The sequence below is a fragment of the Podarcis bocagei genome, assembly GCF_964188305.1.
Source record: "Podarcis bocagei genome assembly, chromosome: 3".
Lineage (NCBI taxonomy): Eukaryota > Metazoa > Chordata > Lepidosauria > Squamata > Lacertidae > Podarcis > Podarcis bocagei.
The window spans coordinates 73,428,070-73,447,456 of record NC_138127.1 but is presented as its reverse complement, the minus strand read 5'-3'; the positions used below and the strand labels follow the sequence as shown (position 1 = coordinate 73,447,456).

The window sequence follows — 19,387 nt, the reverse complement described above, 5'->3', positions numbered from 1 at the left end:
GAGCAGCAGAAAACAAGCTTGCTCCATCTTCCACATGACAGCCCTTTGGATATATGAAGATGGCTATCATATCTCCTCTCAGTCACCTCTTTTCCAGGCTAAGCATACCCAACTCCTTCAAGCGCTCCTCATAAGGCTTGGTTTCTAGACCCTTTACCATATATGCTTCCTAAACTCATATGAAATAAACTTAGGGCAGTTCCAGATGACCTGTATTCATCCTGATTTATTTGCAGGGAGATTAGATGATGCTGGCTATTTAATGAGCACACATCCTGATTAATTTTTTTATTTATCAAACTTATTACTCACAACTTACAACCAGCAATAAATAACCAGCATCAACAGAGAAAAAGCTAAAACTTCATGAGTATTTTTATGATTTCTTTGTTGGAAAGTTAGATGGCACTATGTTGAAAGAAGTGTGATCCAACACTTTCCTGTGCGTGTTCTCATCAATTTCCTTATATCAAAAGGTCTGATCTTTAGGTTACTATTAGTCCCCCGGTCAACTATAATTGCACAACCTAAATTTACTGATATGTTATTGAATTGCGTGCGCACCCCCCTCCAAAATTGTGATAGTTGAACGGCCTTGGCCCAGTATACCTAAAGAAGCATCTCCACCCTCATCATTCAGCTCGGACACTGAGGTCCAGCGCCAGGGGCCTTCTGGTGGTTCCCTCACTGTGAGAAGTGAGGTTATAGGGAACTAGGCAGAGGCCCTTATCGGTGGTGGCACCCACCCTGTGGAACGCCCTCCCATCAGATGCCAAGGAAATAAACTACTATCTGACTTTTAGAAAACATCTGAAGGCAGCCCTGTTTAGGGAAGTTTTTAATGTTTGATGTTTTATCATGTTTTTAATATTCTGTTGGGAGCTGCTCAGAGTGGCTGGGGCATCATATAAATAATAAAATTGTTGTTGTCAAAATAAAAAAAATCCTTCCAGTAGCACCTTAAAGACCAACTAAGTTAGTTCTTGGTATGAGCTTTCGTGTGCATGCACACTTCTTCAGATACAATTGTTGTTGTTGTGGATCCCACTTGTAGACTATAACATCCAAAGTACTGTGGGAACATTCTCCCCTTCTTGCTGTCCCCATCGTTCATAAATTATTATTATTATTATTATTATTATTATTATTATTATTATTATTATTATTATTAAAATTATTATTATTATTATTATTAAAATTATTATTATTATTATTATTATATAAATTATTATTATATTATGATGATGATGATGCTAAGAAGAACTGCCTTTAACTTAACAGCATCTGAGGCACTGAGACAGAAGGCAGCACCTACAAGTCCTTTCCCCTTCCTCCACTGGACTCTTCCCAAGAAGGATAATGTGCATCAGGACAGGTGGGAAGACAAAGCAGGAGGGGTAGTGGCTGCTTCCCCCTGCCCTCCCCCAAACATTTAATAGTACGGTATATAAGCAGCACAGATCTGAGCAAGAGGCTGGTGGTGATCTTAAACATGAGCTCACCCATCCAGAAAACTCCCCATGAAATGAATGGCCATTGCATGAGAGTACACAGCCTTTGTGTAAAGGGAACTACTCTCTTTATACATTTCTTTCTTGGAATATATATAACAGGGATGAGGAAAGGGCTGTAACTCAGGAACATCTGTCTTGCATGCAGAAGGTCCCAGGTTCAGTCTCTGGCATCTCCAGGTAGGGCTGGGAGAGACTCTTGCCTGAAAACCTGGGGTGCCAGTCAGTGTAGACCATACCAAGTTAGATGGACCAATGGTCTGAGTGCAAGGCAGCTTCCTGTGGTCCTGTGAGGACACTGCAGTGTTCCCAATGGTGTTGGGCTCCAACTCCCATCAGCCCCAGCCAGCATGACCAGGGATGATGGGAGTTGTAGTCCAAAACACCTGGAGGGCTGCAGTTTCTCTATCTGTTGTGTATAGTCATTAACACATCATATGATATGTGGAAATTCTCATAAACCCATAATTTCCTCCATATCTCGTATTCCTAATCTTTTCCCCAGATTGAAACGTTCACTGAATGTGAACATGTAACAGATTGCTTCCCTGGACACAGCTTATTTCTGTATTCATCTCAGATTGGGTGTCGTCCCTTCCCCTTTTGCAAGAAATTATGATATTACTATATATCCATCTATTTTTAGCCCGTATCCCCAGCAGTGTGCAAAGGGGTAAGGAAATAACATTGACTCATATTTCTGACACCTTGTCTTTATCCTGTATGGTTGTTTTTCGGGTTTTTTTAAATGTTGTAAATCCAGAGTCAACCCTACCAGTAATGATTTTTCCTTATGTGGTGAGTCAGGAGGTCTCCAGCCCAGATAAAAACACAACAGTTTTAACAGAATAAATACTTTAAAAAGTATTCACACAACTTGCCATCACCATTAATGCCTACAACACGGATGGGAAATCTGTGCGGCCCTCCCACTCCCATGAGTCTCAGCCAGTAGTGCCAAGGGTAGAGACAAAGTCCAACAATATCTGGAGGACCACAGGCTCCCCAACTCAGGTCTGCATGATCCTTCTCAGTACTAACCTGTGTGATGGGAAGAGACCTTGTTTCCTTCTCTTCTCTCCCTCTGGTTAGGTCCTTATGCATTCAGCTATTGAAGGCGTGATGGTGGGCAATGCCCATCAGCGAGTGACCGAAGCTTTTATGACCCTTGAGATGATCTGTTGGAGAAATTGACACACATGGTATACAGGAGTGCAAAGCTTGTTTGTATATTTTCATGCAATGTGCTTGTGGATATGAAGAAGGCCAATCAAGGGCCACTTGTCCTCGGCCTCAAGCTCAAATGAGGCCCCCAATTAAGACAACTGTTTGGCGTCTGATATGTTTTGCGACTTACAAGAACTTAAGAATATGAGATGAGCCTGCTGCGTCAGGTCAATGTCCCATCTAGAGCAGCATCCTCTTCTCAAAGTGACCAGTCAGATGCCTGTGGGAATCCTGAAAGCAGGACCAGAGTGCAGCAGAATTCTACCCACCTGTGATTCCCAGCAATTTGTATTCAGAGACATACTGCCTCTGACAGCAGAGACAAAGCATGGACATCATGGTTAGTGGTTATCTCCTCCATTATTAGGCAGAGTGAGGCAATTGTCTCTGACAGCAGTTGCTGGGAGGGGGGCAACGATGGCAGCCCTCACCAAAGGAATTTTTCCTTGCCACACCTTTCTGTTGGAGGTTAGAATTGTGTGTGCCGCATGGCCTTGCCTGCCCACCCGCTATAACTATGCTATAGGTCTGTTGGAGGACACAATCCCACTGCTTGGCTTAAAGTAAAACCCAGCCACCATCTTCCTTGTCCAAGTCTTATCTAGCTACTCCTTCAGATCTGGTTCTGCAAATACTCTTGTTGACCACTTCCCAAACACCAACTGGCAATGCTCTTTCCTTTATGGTTCTGTCCTTGCAATTAACCACAGTAAAATTTTGGACAGATTGTGTAACGTCTGTTCCTCCAGAGTCACTGCTACAAATCATTTACTTCTAACGAACTATTTCTATTTTGAAAAGAAACCCAAACAACTCTGCTGGGAGACATTCCCCAACTGGATTGCTGTCATGAAATAAACTCCCCACGGTGACCTCCTCCTTGGGTCCAGGGCTTTTCAGTTCACCATGGGAAAAGTCAATAGGAATCTGTTCCCATGTGCATTTCTTCACATATTCCATAATTAATCAAATGTTCATGAAGCTATCATAAAACAAAAGGCTGGTGTTTCGCAATAGTTCAACTTCCCTTTAAGTACTAAAATAAGCATCATGTTTGCAAAAGCATTTACCAAATCATCTAGTAAACACCGTTTTTCTGTATATCTAGAATTGTTCATACATGGGCTCTGTTTAAAATTTTGCTCAATAGAATTTGATTCTTCTCACTTCTGCTTTATAAAATGAGCGACATGTCTTCTAACATTACTTGGGAGAAGTCTTGCTAGTGGCTGTATGAAATCCTACACAGACATACCTGAATCTGGAAAATGACCTGAGTGTGTGAATACTATTTAGAATGCTGGACTAGGAGCTGGGAGAAGAGGGTTTATTATCACCATGGAGCCCTGAAGCTCAATGGGTGTCCTTGAGGCCAGTCTCTGCCTCTTAGCACAATATACCCCAGAGGACAAATGGGGAGAGGCAAGAAAACCATGCATCCACCTTCAGCTCCTTGGAGAAAGGTGGGATATGCATGTAATATAATACAATGTCATTAGGTTCTCAAGGAAAGCTACTGATTTCCACAGACCCTCTCCTTGGTGTATGTTGTGATATCAGACTCCAACACTGTTCCTTTATGCCATCTGAGGATAGCAGCACTTGAACATCTGAGTAATCTAACCCTCTGCTTTTTTCTCTTTTTAACCACGGATGTAAAACAGCATTAGTCTCTTTATCATCCCCTCTGCACATGTGTGGTAACTCTTTCCAGTGGTATTTTCCCCCCATAGCAGTTAGCTTTGTAAAGTGAGCAGAATGAAAAGACAAACAAAACTAAATAGCATCTAAGACAATGCATTGTTCTCGGGAAGAACTTTGACGTGTAGCCGTGATGATCTGCATAACTCAGACAAGTTTGTCCACTTACAAGCATTGTGGTCATCTCAAACATAATGTTAGTTGGGATAGCCCTTAATACACTTGCTATTAACCCTCACATTGTTGTAAAAGGTTTTTATACTTATAAATAAAACTGAACTGCATCCTGCACATTCCTCCTCCTCCTTTTTTCCCCCAGACTCGAATAGACTGAGTAATTCCTTTTAAAACAATTGGCTTCACATTACTCTTTAAGAACAACCGTCTTTTGACTGAGTTAGTCTAGAGCCATTCAACAGAATGAGGGTACAGAATGAAGGGGTAACGTCACAGTAAAGCTGCCTTATATTGAGTCAGACCATTGGACATCAAGCTCTGTACTGTCCACACTGATTGGCAGTGATTTTCCAGTCTCCCATGGTCTCTCAGAGACTGAATCTGGGACCTTCTGCGTGCAATGCAAATGTTCTACCCTGCAGCTCCAGGTTGCCAGTAAAGATTTGCTTACCATATTTTAGCTCGCTCTTGAGACAATGATTTTCTCTCAAAGTGGCTCACATCAATAGAGAGGGGGGCGGGGAGGTTGCCATTGGGCTTACAAAAAACTTCCAACTCTACAATTCTCTGATTCTATGAAAACTTAAAAAATGAAAAGGTGGAATGGAGTGGAGTGGGGGGAATGGCAGAGGACAGAGATAAGAATATAAGAAGTGTCTGCTGGATCAGGTCAATGGCCCATCTAATCCAGCATCCTTATGTGACAGGTTCTCTCAAGACCTATCAGTCCCAGTGTTCCAAATGCATGGACAGAAAAGAAGGCCAGCTGGGAGGAGGGGCAAAGTTACCATAACAATCAGGGTCATTGATCTCAGGGACAGTGGGAGCCAGTAGTGCTGCTAGTAAGATTTAAGTCATCAAAAACTGCATGCATTTTGCTAGAGAGCAAAGAATGCTTATACTATCTAGCTATTTTGCTGATTGTGATCCTGAAAGAAAAACTGGCTTCAGGGAAACAATTTGTGAATTTGCAATGAGAAACACCATAAAAACACAAAGCTTTAAAGTGAACTGGTCTATTTATAAAATGTCATGTTGATCCATTAGAACAAGAACAACAACAACAATCAAAAGATTTTATATATATAAAGATTGTTATAGTTTTCTTTATGGTCAGGGGGGACGGATTTAAAAAAAGATTATGAGAGCAATTTGCTTGTATGAAACGTAACAAACAAGAACCAATAATTTTGAGGTTTTTAAAATAGCCCCATTTTTTATTATCTTGTCAAAATACTGACAGGATAAAACCTTTATTAGAACCAGCTGAAAAGTTACAAAACAGTTAGCTAGGTTTATGGGGTTGTTCTTCAGGCTGGGTGATATATTAAACAAAAATAGCAAAAGAGAGAAGGATGTTGGCCACAATCTCTTTTCAGACATGCAGAAAATGTAATTTCAGAATTTAAATGGATACCTTTTTTTTGTGACTCATGAGATTCTATGTATGGGATGCAACTGCGGTGTCTATAAGGAAAGGAGGCCATACTGAAACTTTGTACTGGGCCTAAAAAAAAGGGATGCATAAACCCTTATGACAGAGGCCAGAGTGTTTTGCCTTTGATGGGCAAGGATTTATGACTCCCAATTGTTCAACAGCAGAAACAGCACAGTGAGGTCTGTCCTCCCCAAATTATACCGCTGAAGTGAAGAAAATTTTGGGATAACCAGGAGTGGATTTTTATGTGGAAGGACAACAAACTCTATTCAGTAGTGGTATTGATGGGCTTGTTGTTGTTGTTTAGTTGTGTCCGACTCTTCATGACCCCATGGACCAGAGCACGCCAGGCACTCCTGTCTTCCACAGTTTGGTCAAACTCATGTTAGTAGCTTCGAGAACACTGTCCAACCATTTCGTCCTTTGTTGTCCCCTTTTCCTTGTGCCCTCCATCTTTCCCAACATCAGGGTCTTTTCCAGGGAGTCTTCTCTTCTCATGAGGTGGCCAAAGTATTGGAGCCTCAGCTTCAGGATCTGTCCTTCCAGTGAGCACTCAGGGCTGATTTCCTTCAGAATGGATAGGTTTAATCTTCTTGCAGTCCATGGGCTTAGAATTCTTTAATCCTAAATGGATATCTTTTGCATCAGTCTGTGGCCAGCGGATCAGGGGTTTTAGTTAAACAGAAAGTAGATCCTGCAAGCCTGACATCTGCCTGCTCCTGGATTAGATGCTCCAGTGCAGCCTTCCTCAACCTGGTGCCCTCCAGGTGTTTAGGACTCAAATTCCCATCATCATTGGCCTAGGTGCCTGGGGCTAAAGGCAATTGCACTCTAAAACCTCTGGGAGGCACTAGGTTGGCAAAAGTGGCTCCAATGCTAGTCTGGATCAACTTTAAACTGGGGAGGGGCAGAGAATTACAGCAAAGTACTGCAAATATTTGCTTTATTAGCCAAACTTTAGAAGCTGCTTTCCTTCCTTGTTCTAACACAAACTCTAGAAGTGCATTGTTTGTACACCACGGCAAACGCTGCACTTAACAGCATTTGTCTGGAGAAGGAATAACCAATGTCACAATTATTTCCTTACCCTTTTCTGCATGGGCACCATTTGCTTTATGAGCTCTCACTTTTATTTTAAGAAGGAAAGCAGGGGGCGAAAGTAACCTTTAAGAAAAATGGGATAAAGAGTAACGTGAATTGTTTTCCATCTTCCTATGACAGCAGTGGTTTATTTATAGCTGAAGAACAGAGGACGGTCCTCACGTGGCTATTGAAAATGAAAACAGTATGCGGGGTTTTGTTTTGTTTTGCTTTTGTGCTTTTGCAGTTAAAAAATCTCTCTCCGCATTCCCTAAACCCTTGTTATTGTAACCAGAGCCACATTTCACATTGCTACAATTGAGGGTTATGTAAATTCCAAGGATTTTAAAGGATAGGGCCTGCACACTCTGTGTTTGGCCACAGAGAAGTTGACACAAACGGTTACGGACAACTTTTTTGAGATGGAGGAAGGTGCTTGAATAAACTAAAAACAGATGAGAGGCACAGTGCAAAATTCAGCCTGAACTGGAACCAAATGCCTTTGGGAGGGTCAGGTAATAACGTTTTCTTATTGCTTTCATTTCTACAGAAGAAGTTCAGGGTGGACAAAACAAACAAAAAACTGAAACACCTTCCAAGCCTTTTCCTGGATGTCCAAAAGCTTTTTACTTCTTTGGGAGTTTAAAGGGGCAACATATTGACTTTGTGTCCTTGTATAGCTCATTGGTTTCAGTGGGCTGTGTTACTGCACTCATGCCTTCTGAGCTTTCCATAGTCCTCGGGCTGACCACTGTGCAGAAAGAACACCAGACTAAATGAATCCTTGGGCTATTCTTATGTCCTTAACCCAGCCAGGGGTCAGCAACCTTTTTCAGCTGTGGGCCAGTCCACTATCCCTCAGAGCATGTAGTGGGCCAGACTATATTTTTTTTGGGGGGGGGATGAACGAATTCCTATGCCCCACAAATAACCTAGAGATGCATTTTAAATAAAAGCACACATTCTACTCATGTAAAAACACCAGGCAGGCCCCACAAATAACCTAGAGATGCATTTTAAATAAAAGGACACATTCTACTCATGTCAAAACACGCTGATTCCTGGACCGCAGCTTGGATTGGAGCTTAATTCTACCCCCAACACCCGTGGTGGGACAACACCCTTTACTACATCTCAGGTTAGTAGGGTGGCCTAGGGCATGCAAGGCAGGACCATGTAGCACACACAGATCAATCCCTGCTGCCACTCCTTGTCTCCCAGGCAGTGCCGTAGCGTGGGGGGTGCAGGGGGGCCAGCCGCACCGGGCGCAACATCTGGGGGTTAGGGTTAGGGGGCGCAAATCCACGGGTTAGGGGGCGCAAATCCACGGGTTAGGGGGCGCAAATTACTTGCCTTGCCCCGGGTGCTGACAACCCACGCTACGCCACTGCTCCCAGGGTTTGCCACCTAAGGCAGATGCCTCATTTTGCCTCATAGCAGGGCTGCCCCGTCTCCTTTCTCTGCCCAAAGTGAACTGCCAGCAAACCCCATCATCGCAGTTGGGTGTCATTATTATTAATTAAATTTGTTAGTCGCTTTATCTTGCCCAGGGCAACCCAAACAACTTTCAACCAAACAAGCAGACAGAACTCCCCACCTCACATAGAATGATAGAATCATAGAGTTGGGAGGGATCGCAAGGGTCATCTACTCCAAGCCCCTGAAATGCAGGTATCTCAGCTACAGCAGCCGTGACAGGTGTCTATCCAACTTCTGCTTAAAAGCCTCTTTGGACTTCAAAACCTCCAGTGAAGGAGACCTGCAGAGTGGCTGCATAGCCTGTATGTACAGATCCAGGGTTGTTGTGCCAAAGTCCGTTTGGGAGCAAAGAGTCTACTTGCAAGTAAACAATTCCTGAATCCCCTTTACAACCAAGATCTATGGTCAGTGTGTGGTCCAGGAGGCCGGCCTATATAAAATCTCCCTCATGAGCCTCCTCATTGCTGGCAACATCACAAGTTTCTGCCTTCTTGTTTGGTTTCTCTTCCTGGCTGTGCTGTAGTTTGCTGAACTCCCTATGATGCCAACCTCGGACTGTTTCCTCATATTGCGTCTGGATCGTATTTAGCCCTAGACTGATTCCCTGTGCTTGAACTTGGCTTGTTTGGATTGCACTGCACCAGCAAGCCTGGCGAGTCCTTTGGTGAGAAGCTTATGCCTCCTGAGAACCTTGCCCCTGAGGGCAACCGTTGGAGCATTACAGTCGGTTTTTCTTAGGAGGTATGAATTTGGGCCTCAGGCCTCTGCCTGCTGCTCTGTAACTTAAATATATGTCTTGCCTCTTTGTTTATACTTCATATAGACCTTTGGTTGCTGTCCCACTTCCGTTTCTGCAGATTGCCTGTGAAGGGAACAGCAAGTGTGTGCATCTGTTTAACTGATTACATGTGTTGGGGATGTGCCCTCAGCCCAAGTCTTAAAAAAGAAATTGTATCTGACGATGGGCCTCAAAGAGGCTAATAGCTTCCCTCATTAGGTTTTGTGTAAATTTTACCTTGTCAGGAGCTTGAGGGCTATAAAAGCAGTCATCACACGACTAAAAGCATTTTTTCCCTTCTTTCCAAGCAAAATGAAAAAGGGGTGGTGGAATAGGAGATACAGGCATGATAACTGAGGGGAAAGAGTTTACTATTGAAAGAAAAGAAAATCCACAAAAGGCCGTTAAATAATATAGGAAACAGTGGGGCTCAAAATGTGACCAACACCTGATTCAAATGGTCTTGGAAAGGCTTCAGTGACTAAGGAATATGTCGTCTGCCTTTGAGTCATCTTGGGACACAGTGAAGAAAAAAGAAAAAAGAACTTGAACAAAAACAAATGTCAGCTTCAAAGTCTATGAACAGAAATGTTGGCTTAGAGGCAGGGTTATTGCTTTAAGGTTTCCAAATTTGGAAAGTAAGGAAGTAAGCAAAGATTCCTTCTTTGATGCTACTATGTGACAGACCCTCAGATATTGATTCGGTGTTTACACCCACTTCCCTCCTCCTTTGCAACCCTGTCATGCCCTCTCTTTGATCATTCTTGGCATCTAGGGGAAAGTCCCTTTAGGTCCTTCTTTTTTATCCCTAAAAAGCTTCTGAGGGGTTTTTTTTGGGGGGGGGGGACTACTGAGCCTCTAAGTGCTTTTATGAAACCTCCACTCTCCAACACAGAATTGGAAGTTCACTGAGTGCCTTGTTTCTTTAACTATTAAGTTGAAGGTGTCAATACGGACCTCCAGCATTAAGGCCTTATTCTTGTGTGACTTTTCATTGTGGCAAAACTACTCTGTGGTGAGAGGCAGCTTTAGGGTAGTGCAACTGGTTTAGCCACACTGGGTGCTGGCGTCACAGAGGACATCACAATAACGATGTAGAACAGAGCACGGGAGGCAGAGGATACCAATTTTAGTGTCACACAGGGTGCCACTGATATGTGAGAGCCCAAAGTCCTCCACTACTTTTCCCATGCCAGTTTTGCACAGTGAATATTTTGTTTGTATGCATGCTCAAGTAAGGAGATATGGCATTTATAAACATGGGGCAAAAAGTTAGTTTTCAACAGTTTGCTGTGATTTATGAGCACTAGACTTCACTATGTGAGGGTGTGTGTGCCAATTGTTTCTTTATCAGCTGCTGAGGTGGTGTAGCAGTAGGCATGTTATGATTCTGTAGGGAATGAGTGAATGGAAAGTAGTCTTAATAAGTGCCACAATGGAGTTAGAAAGTCATATAGTCATGTATTTTTTGCCTGTATTTATAAATAGTCACTCTTATTATATCACCATGGATGCACCACTTTTAATATTTGACATGGTTATAACTCCATTTCATGATATGGAAGTAAATTTATCAGAACAAGTCAATCCAGAAGAACTGCAGGGACCTATCGATTTGTGGTGACCAGTGCTTTTTTTCTAGAAAAATAGGTGCCAGTACTCACCATGAAGTTGTTACAGAAAGTGCTACACATTTTAACAACAACAAAAAGAGATGCCAGTACTGTGTACCCTTGAAAACCCCCTGAAAAAAAGCACTGGTGGCGACACACTCCTCTATGTCAGGCATTACCTTTGGGGACCAGAGGGCACATTTCAAATTTGGGGAGAAGGCTAGGGGTGCCAGTCACAATATGGCTGTCATGGGGCATACTACAAAATGCCTATCATGGAGAACGTGGCATAAAACAAAATATAGAGAAACAACCTTATGCTTGCCATAGGAAGTGAGCTATGTCCTGATTGTGGAGATCACACAACACTGATCTTACACATACACATACACATTTTAATGACAACTCATCATAGTAAATACCAAAGAAGTATCACACAAACATACCTTACATATTTGCCTTATACCCAAAGGCTGCAGATATGAGTAACTTGAAGAATGCAATTTGCCTTCCATCCAGGGCCTGGCCAATGGGCATGTGCAGCCTTCTATGCTGCCTGTTAGTAGAACTCGCATTGTAAGAGCTTTTGTGCTGGGTATTAGTGTGTGAACACTTAAATGGCTGGCTGAGGGGCACCTGGATGATCTATTAAGAAGTTTTGTAAGTGAATCACTGCCCTGTCTCACCCTTTCTCTGCTTCATTCTTCATTGTCTGCTAGTACCACTATGCTACATCTGGCAAGGAAGCCAGTTATTGATGTATGCTGACTCACACTGAGGCATCGTCAAGATATCTTGGGCAGTTCATAATGCCATGCAGTGCCGGCTTACAGCACAGTCATGATACCACACTGGTACAGCAGCCATTATGTGTTTTCCCAACTTGGAAAACTAAGCTGCAGGACACTGTTCTGCTTCTGTAAACCTACAGTAAGTTCCATGTATGTTGGGAGAGGAACCCTATCGGTGGTTAGGGTTTTATGAGCCCCTGTTTCTTTTGCCATTTTTCAAAACTGGAGATGACAGAGTGACAACTCAGCTGGTGGACTGCAAGGAAATTAACAGTACATGCATAGTAAATTTATGAAATTTCCTGTCACAAGATTTTTTGGGGAATTTGCTGCCACAAGACTTGGTGATGGCTACTAATTTAGAGTCCTTTATAAGAAAATTAGACAAACAAATGGAAAACAAGGTTATCGCTGGCTACTGCTTATGATGGCTGTACCTTATTTCTGGGTTCAGAGGCACTATGTCACCAGTAGCTGGAGAACAAAAGCAGGTGAGGGCTATTGCCCTCATATCCTGCTTTTGGGCTTCCCAGAGATATTTGGCTAGCCACTGTGGAAAACAGATTCTGGACTAAATAGGCCTTTGGTCTGACCCAGCAAGACTTTTCTTGTGTTCTTAAGAACATGGCACAATAATATTTGAAGCACGCAATTCATTTTAGCATTGCAAAGTTAAAGAAACTGAAAACCAGATGTAACCCAGCATCAGTCAGCGGTGTCACAATGGAGGTAAGTAGTGTACCATAATTAATTGGGTATACACTGTGGACCTGGAAGACCTAATTTCAAAGGTCTGCACAGCCATAAATGTCTCTGTGTGACATTAAGCCAGTCATACTCCCTCACCCAAACATACCAAACAAAGTTGTTGTGGGGATGAAAAGAAGATAACCTCACATACCATACTTTGTCTATTTTCGCTTCTACCCTGCCTTTTGTAGAACAGATCACAGGGAAGATTACAATACAAATCAATCAAATACAGCTTTTCATAAAATACTACTTTAGTCAACAACAAAAAAATCTAAAAGTAACACAATATAAACAGCAAGCAAAATCCTAACCCCATAGCATTCCGATGCCCAGTTTGGTTCACCTTATTACGCCCCCCCCCCCCAAAAAAAGTATTAATGAATTTAAATGTTTTCAACTAATGTCAAAAGGTCACCAATGAGGGGGATGATCGAACTGCCCATCAAACTGGAAAAGGGCCTTACCCCAAATGTATCTTCATCATAGGCAGGCCCACCAACAAGTATCTGTGTCCCGAGCTGTTTAAGGCTTGATATTCTAATGTTAAAACCTTAAAATTGGGCCCAGTTGCATATAAGCAGCCTGTGCAGGAGTCATATTATTTCCCTGTACAGCAATCTGACTTCCATAGTCTGCACTGGATGCAGATTCTGGACAGTCTTCGGGGTTTACCCTACATAGATTGCATTGCAATAGTCGACACCTGAGGTTACCAAGGTATGAATGAGAATGGCCAAGCTATCTCAGTCAAAGAAGCAGAAACAGCCAGCTAACTAGCTACAGCTGGGAAAGGCATTCCAAACCACTGAAGCCACCTGGGCTTCTGGTGCCCATTTCAAATCCAAGAGTAACCTCCCCTCTCAAGCTGAATACCAGTTGATGGAAACCACAAGAGGAAAGCGAGCTCTTGGGTGCAGGTCCTGTTAGTGGGTTTCCCTTTTGCATCTGGTTGGCCACAGTGTGAGCAGGATGCTCAAATTAGATGGGTTTTTGTCCTGATCTAGCAGGCTCTTCTTATGTTCTTGCGTTCACGCAAAGTATTTCATTTGATAGAGAGGCTTCATGGTTTTTTATTTACTGGGATTGGGGACATTTTGTTCTAATCCAGATGGGTCATGTCCTAATACTTCTGACCCAGAGTTTGAGAACTCGCATTTATGTAAGGTTTGGGAACCACAGTTCCAACTCAAGCTCTCGTTCCTTGTGTCAGGAAATGGCAACCTCCGATTTCTCAACAATCCGTAACTGCCCTTAAATGACTTTATATTCTTCTGGGACTTCCTGGGAGCCTCTGGAAGTTATCCAGCAATCCTGGTCAGCAGAGCAACAGAGTCATGACACATCTGGAAGATGTCTATGTGTGGCTGTGCAAATCTAGTGGTATCTCACTGACTTAAACAATAAAAAGTAGAGTAAAGAGAAATCTACTACAAATGCAATTATTGACCCCTGGTATTGATCAGCTGAGATGGGGGGGGGATATTTGACCCCTAATTCCAAGGGGGTATATCTACTCATGATTTAGAGATGATTAAGTCAAAAGGTCCTGTGGTTGTGACACCAGTAAGCATAAGCCCTACAAATGTATTCAGTGATTTAACTGGCTTTATTATTTACTTCTTATTATCTTTACACTCTACTTTTCCTTCAAGCTGCTCAAGGTGGTGGACATGGTTCTTCCGCTTCCTATTTTATCCTTACAGATGAAAAGGCAAAGGTAAAGGACCCCTGGACATTTAAATTCAGTCAAAGGCGACTATGGTGTGCAGCACTCATTTCGCTTTCAGGCCGAGGGAGCCGGTGTTTGTCCACAGACAGCTTTCTGGGTCATGTGGCCAGCATGACTAAACCACTTCTGGTGCAATGGAACACCGTGATGGAAACCAGAGTGCATGGAAACGCCATTTACCTTCCTGCTGCAGCAGTACCTATTTATCTACTTGCACTGGCGTGCTTTTGAACTGTTAGGTTGGCAGGAGCTGAGAGAGAGCAATGGGAGCTCACCCCATCGCAGGGATTCAAACTGCTGACCTTCTGATTGGGAAGCCCAAGAGGCTTAGTCTTGAACTCTGGCCTCCCATGTTCTAGCCCAACACTTTACCACACTGGCTCACAAGTGAGATACAAGGGTGCTATTTTAAAACTCCAAGACTGACACCACATCTTTAAGGACAGACTGTCCCTCCAAACAAACCAATGTCACACTGTCAGCAAATAATATAACCCAACTTTTCTCTCTCAATGTCAGCAGGAAAATAAGCACTGGTTGGCTACTTGTTGGCAGAGTTTTGATCCAGGAGGGGATCATGAGATTATAACCAAAGCACATACCCATTCTGGGCAGGTAAATATCAGACTCACAAATCTCTCTTTTTTCACCAGTAACATATCCAAATTACTCATGCTCATTCCTACCACCCCCTTTTTAACAATGGGGTGGGGTAAAGGGGTAGGTTTAAAGCCCCAAATTGCAAGATCCCAAGATAAAAGAAACTTCTACCATGCAATGAACACAGTTAGCACTACCACCCCACACATAAACAACTAAAACCTGGGGGCACAGTAACAATGGGACTTGCCTCATGATTACAGCTGTCACATTGTCACAGGTGTGTTACCAGCCAGCTTGCAGTTTCCCACTGTGCCTGTGTACGCCCCATACATTTAAAGCAGATGGCTTCCTCCAAATAACTCTGGGAACTGTAGTTTACTCTACACAGAGCTACAATGCCTAGCACCTTTAAAAAGCAACACACACCCCAACCTACAAAACCAGGGTTGGAGTGACTGTGTATGTACTGTGTACTGAAAGCTTCTAGCAGGAGCAGCACACCTTTCTACTGCAGCCAGCACAGCCACTTTGCCAACTGTGGCCCATTTTTCATTTTATAATGAACAAAGTGAAGTCAGTGAAGTTAGCAAGAGCCAAAACAATGTCTCTGTGCATTGTATTTGCTGTCAGCTCCTTTCTCCTTTCAATGGGCTCATTTTAGAAATTTGGCAAATAGCAGTAGCCAACAGATCTGGTGAAGTTATGAGAGTGCTGAAATTCAACTGAAAAAATATTATCCTTGCACCTGTCATCCTTCATGCATTAATTTGAAGCCAGCTCCACCTCTGGATCCTGGCTTATTCCCAAGGCTCAGGCCAGAGGTTTCAGGATTGAGCCTTCAAATGCATGCTCACTCACATCATGCTCCCTTTGCACATCATATGGAATTGCTTTATTAATTTTAAAAATTCATAAGGAGCTTCCCAGAGAGTCAATCTCATTTCCCAAGAAACTCTGGGAATAGTAGCTCTGAACGGCGAATGGAGCCAGTGTGGTGTAGTGGTTAAGAGCGGTGGACTCGTAATCTGGTGAACTGGGTTCGATTCCCTGCTCCTCCACATGCAGCTGCTGGGTGACCTTGGGCCAGTCACACTTCTCTTAGCCCCACTCACCTCACAGAGCGTTTGTTGTGGGGGAGGAAGGGAAAGGAGGATGTTAGCCGCTTTGAGACTCCTTAGGGTAGTGATAAAGCGGGATATCAAATCCAAACTCCTCCTCTTCTTCTTCCTAAAAACTCTCAGCATCCTTAACAAACAACAGTTCCCAGGATTCTTTGGGGGAAACCATGACTGTTTAAAGTGGTGGGATACTGCTTTAAAAGCATGGTGTGAATGGGATCTAAGACCAATATGGTGCCAGGCTGCTTCCTCCCACACCATGGCTCAGTTGAAATTCTCCTACCGAGCTCCTGTAATGATGCCAAACACCTTGAGGGCACCGAAAAGTGGGGCAAAAAAAATGCAGTAAATAAACATCATCTAGCATTCCAGCCTCTTATTATGGAAAATATGGTTGGTACCTAACAATATGTTTCTCTTTGAGGTACTAGCCAGCCCTGTTCAATTAGTCTATTATGAAGCAGTGCTTCTAGGAAAAGCTGCTGCCTACTTACTGGAAATAAACCCCATTGAGAAAGAAGCCCTGAATAATAACTGCTGTGTTACTCTTTTGCAAATCCAGATGCAATTGTAGCAGTGCCAGGCAAAACTTTTGGACCAAAGTGCACAAGGGTAATCACACATGCGTGCACACACACACACACACACACACACACACACACACACACTCCTTTTCAGCAACTTATTTTCCTTCAGCAATGTAAGCTTGCATTGCAAGTCGTCTTAGATTAGCCGTTGAACATCTGTCCATTAAAGCATTAGCCAGCTTCATCAGCCAGTGAGGACATTACACTACACACATCTATACAGAAGGAGATTCCAAGAGCTATAAATAACTTACATTCGCCTACTTGATTAAGTTCTGTAATCAGTTATTTCAATATAACATCACACGGCTTCCATCCAATTCGTTTCTCCCTTGTCAACAGCTTATATACACACACACAATATCTGCAGCCTTGTAGAATTATAAAAGCAGAAACACAGCCTTGAAAATACCTCTTTTGGGGTTGCTAGTGCATGAAGCACTATGGCCAGCAGCTCACCCCTGCTCTTCACCCCTGTTCCAGCTCAGTTATCCTTTATGCCCACTCATTAAGTTGTGTTGGCTTTTCTGGAGCAGATGTAGTGTCCAAACGGCCTTAGATTTTACACAGGCTTTTCAAATAAATAAATAAAAACCTAGCCAGCTAAGGCAATCCAAGATCATGAAGCACGCCAAAAAAGAAAAGAGAAAAGCATTGCTTTCAGATGCAGAGAGAAAAAGGGAAGGAGGGAGGGGAGGGCGGAGGGAGCAGGAGATCAGAAGCCCTGCCTGTAAACCAAAAGAAAGGAGATAATAAAACAGAGCTACTTCAGACCTGCTCTTCAGAAGAGTTATTCATAGCCTCCCATGTGAAATGTGCACGTCTTCTTTTGTTTCTCAGTCATGCTACGGCGAAAAATTAATGGCCAAATTGTTTTTTTTTTCCTTTCCCAAGGAATTAACAACGGTGCCTCCACTATTGTTTTCCTTTTAATCTGATTTGTAACATGAATGACAAGATTAATCCAATTTAAAGGGTTATGACGGAACTAAGTGGCCCCTGCTGCGCGAGGGAGACGTGACAAACAGCAGGATCCTGCTTCCATTCTTAACCATCTTTAATGTCATTTTATTATTTCTGACACTGAAAGTCCTTTTAATCATGTGCTGCTATTGCATTCCTCTTAATTAAACTGTGTTCTGCTGCTTTGCTTGTTGCGAGACAACTAATTTTGGATGACCTGCTTCTTGCCCATTGTAGCCATCTGCAAGGAGACAGGTTCTGTTATTATTGCATTCCAGTTCTGGCTCGTGACCAAGATGGAAACAAGGTTGAACTGAAGTAATTCATCTGAGAAGCCCAAGATGAGTTTCCACCAAGCTGGTGCCCTCCAGATGTTGTTGGGACTCCCAACGCTCTTCAGCCCCAGCCAACATAGCCAGCAGTCAAGGATGATGAGAGCCATAGTTCAAAACATCTGGGCTGGGGAGGATCAGGTTGACAAAGGCTGCCCTTGGTGTTAAATACTATATTATTTTATTTGCAGAAGCAGAAAATAATGTTACTTCATTGGGCTGATCTTGCCCTTCTGAGTTGAAAATCCTTAGTCCCCTTCTACATTATTTCAAATGATGTGCACACTTAAAAAAAACCAAAACAACCCCAACAACAAAGCAAACAAACATCCTGACTATTCTTACTGGCTTGCCTCCCTTCCGAAAGTCCTGCTAAGCATCCAACTCTTAAGACCCAAAAGCAGTTCTGAGTCTCTTCCTCTTGTGTAATTCTCAGTCCCTCCAGACAGCCAGCAACACGATAAGGGTTGAGAATGGCAGTGAGGGTTGTGGACCCTTTTCTCCAACGAGCCCTTTAGCACAGCCCTCACCCTTTTGAGCCTAATACATATGATAGGATAAAAAGAAACTTTCTAGCAGCACTGCTATGCCACCACAGTTTCACTTGGAGGAGGTATCAGATGAAGGGATTTAAAAATAAACCACACATAGCTCAGAAATCTGTAGAATTTGGATCCAATCGGGCTACTAGTTGTGCACTCAGGAATGTGGCTGCACTTGCCAAATCAAATCTTTAGGGATTTTGTAATGGTTCACATGCTGTAGAGAAAGAACAAGCAACACTGTCATAATCTTTTCCCCCTCTTGCACCCAAGACTGGATGAGGACTCCAGATAAGCATACAATCCATGCATCTGTGCTTTAGTTTTACACACACACAAATCTCCCAAACATGCACCCACTTGCTGTCGGCTTGTGTGTGTAGCATTTCAGAGACACTAAGAACCTATGTTCCAAACCTAAATCCTCTGACTGCTCTTTGATTGCTTCAGAAAAGAAAACAGAGCTTACCCTCTCTCTTTTTCCTCCCAGCCAGGGACCAGAAGAGCTGCTGCACCAGCCACTCTTAAGATGCAACCCCCTTGTCTCTGTGTCATTCCTCCTTTTCCTGCAGTCCTGTAAGTCCACACACTGAGCACTGCTCGCCCTGATTTCCTTTCACTGCCTATGCTGTCCTCCGAGTGGAACTGCTGCCGTTTTCACTTTCAGACCAGCCTCCCTCTGCAAGAGCCTGTGACGTCAGGAAGCCTCTACAAGATATTTATGGCTTAAAAGGGCTAAAGTTTCACTAGGTAAAAGCTTGGATTGCAGCTCCTTGGGAATCTTCGTCTTTCGTGCTTTCATGTGAGCTTTTTCCAAATGCAATATAGCAATACAGAAAGCTGCCTTGTGCAGTCAGTGCCTTGGACTATCTAGCTTAGTATTTTCCACACTGACTGGCAGCTGTTCTCCAGGAGCTGTTTCCAGACCAACTGGAGGAACCAGGGATTGAACCTGGGACCTTCTG

At 43.2% G+C, this 19,387-nt stretch overlaps 1 protein-coding gene across 6 annotated transcripts in view; it reads right to left on the bottom strand.

The window, feature by feature from the left end:
* Positions 1-19,070, bottom strand: part of DAAM2 (dishevelled associated activator of morphogenesis 2) — a 226,984-nt gene extending 207,914 nt beyond the window's left edge. For 2 of the 6 annotated variants that reach the window (XM_081186362.1, XM_081186368.1), the window contains exons 1-2: positions 18,892-19,070; positions 2,553-2,689 (exon numbers count right to left, since the gene is read on the bottom strand). The gene's annotated coding sequence lies outside the window, so the exon portion shown is untranslated. Of the gene's footprint in view, positions 1-2,552; positions 2,690-16,997; positions 17,120-17,359; positions 17,389-18,882 lie in introns of those variants that run through there. The other 4 variants (XM_081186365.1, XM_081186364.1, XM_081186363.1 and 1 more) reach the window with 4 other exon arrangements.
* Between the last annotated feature and the right edge of the window lie 317 nt (positions 19,071-19,387).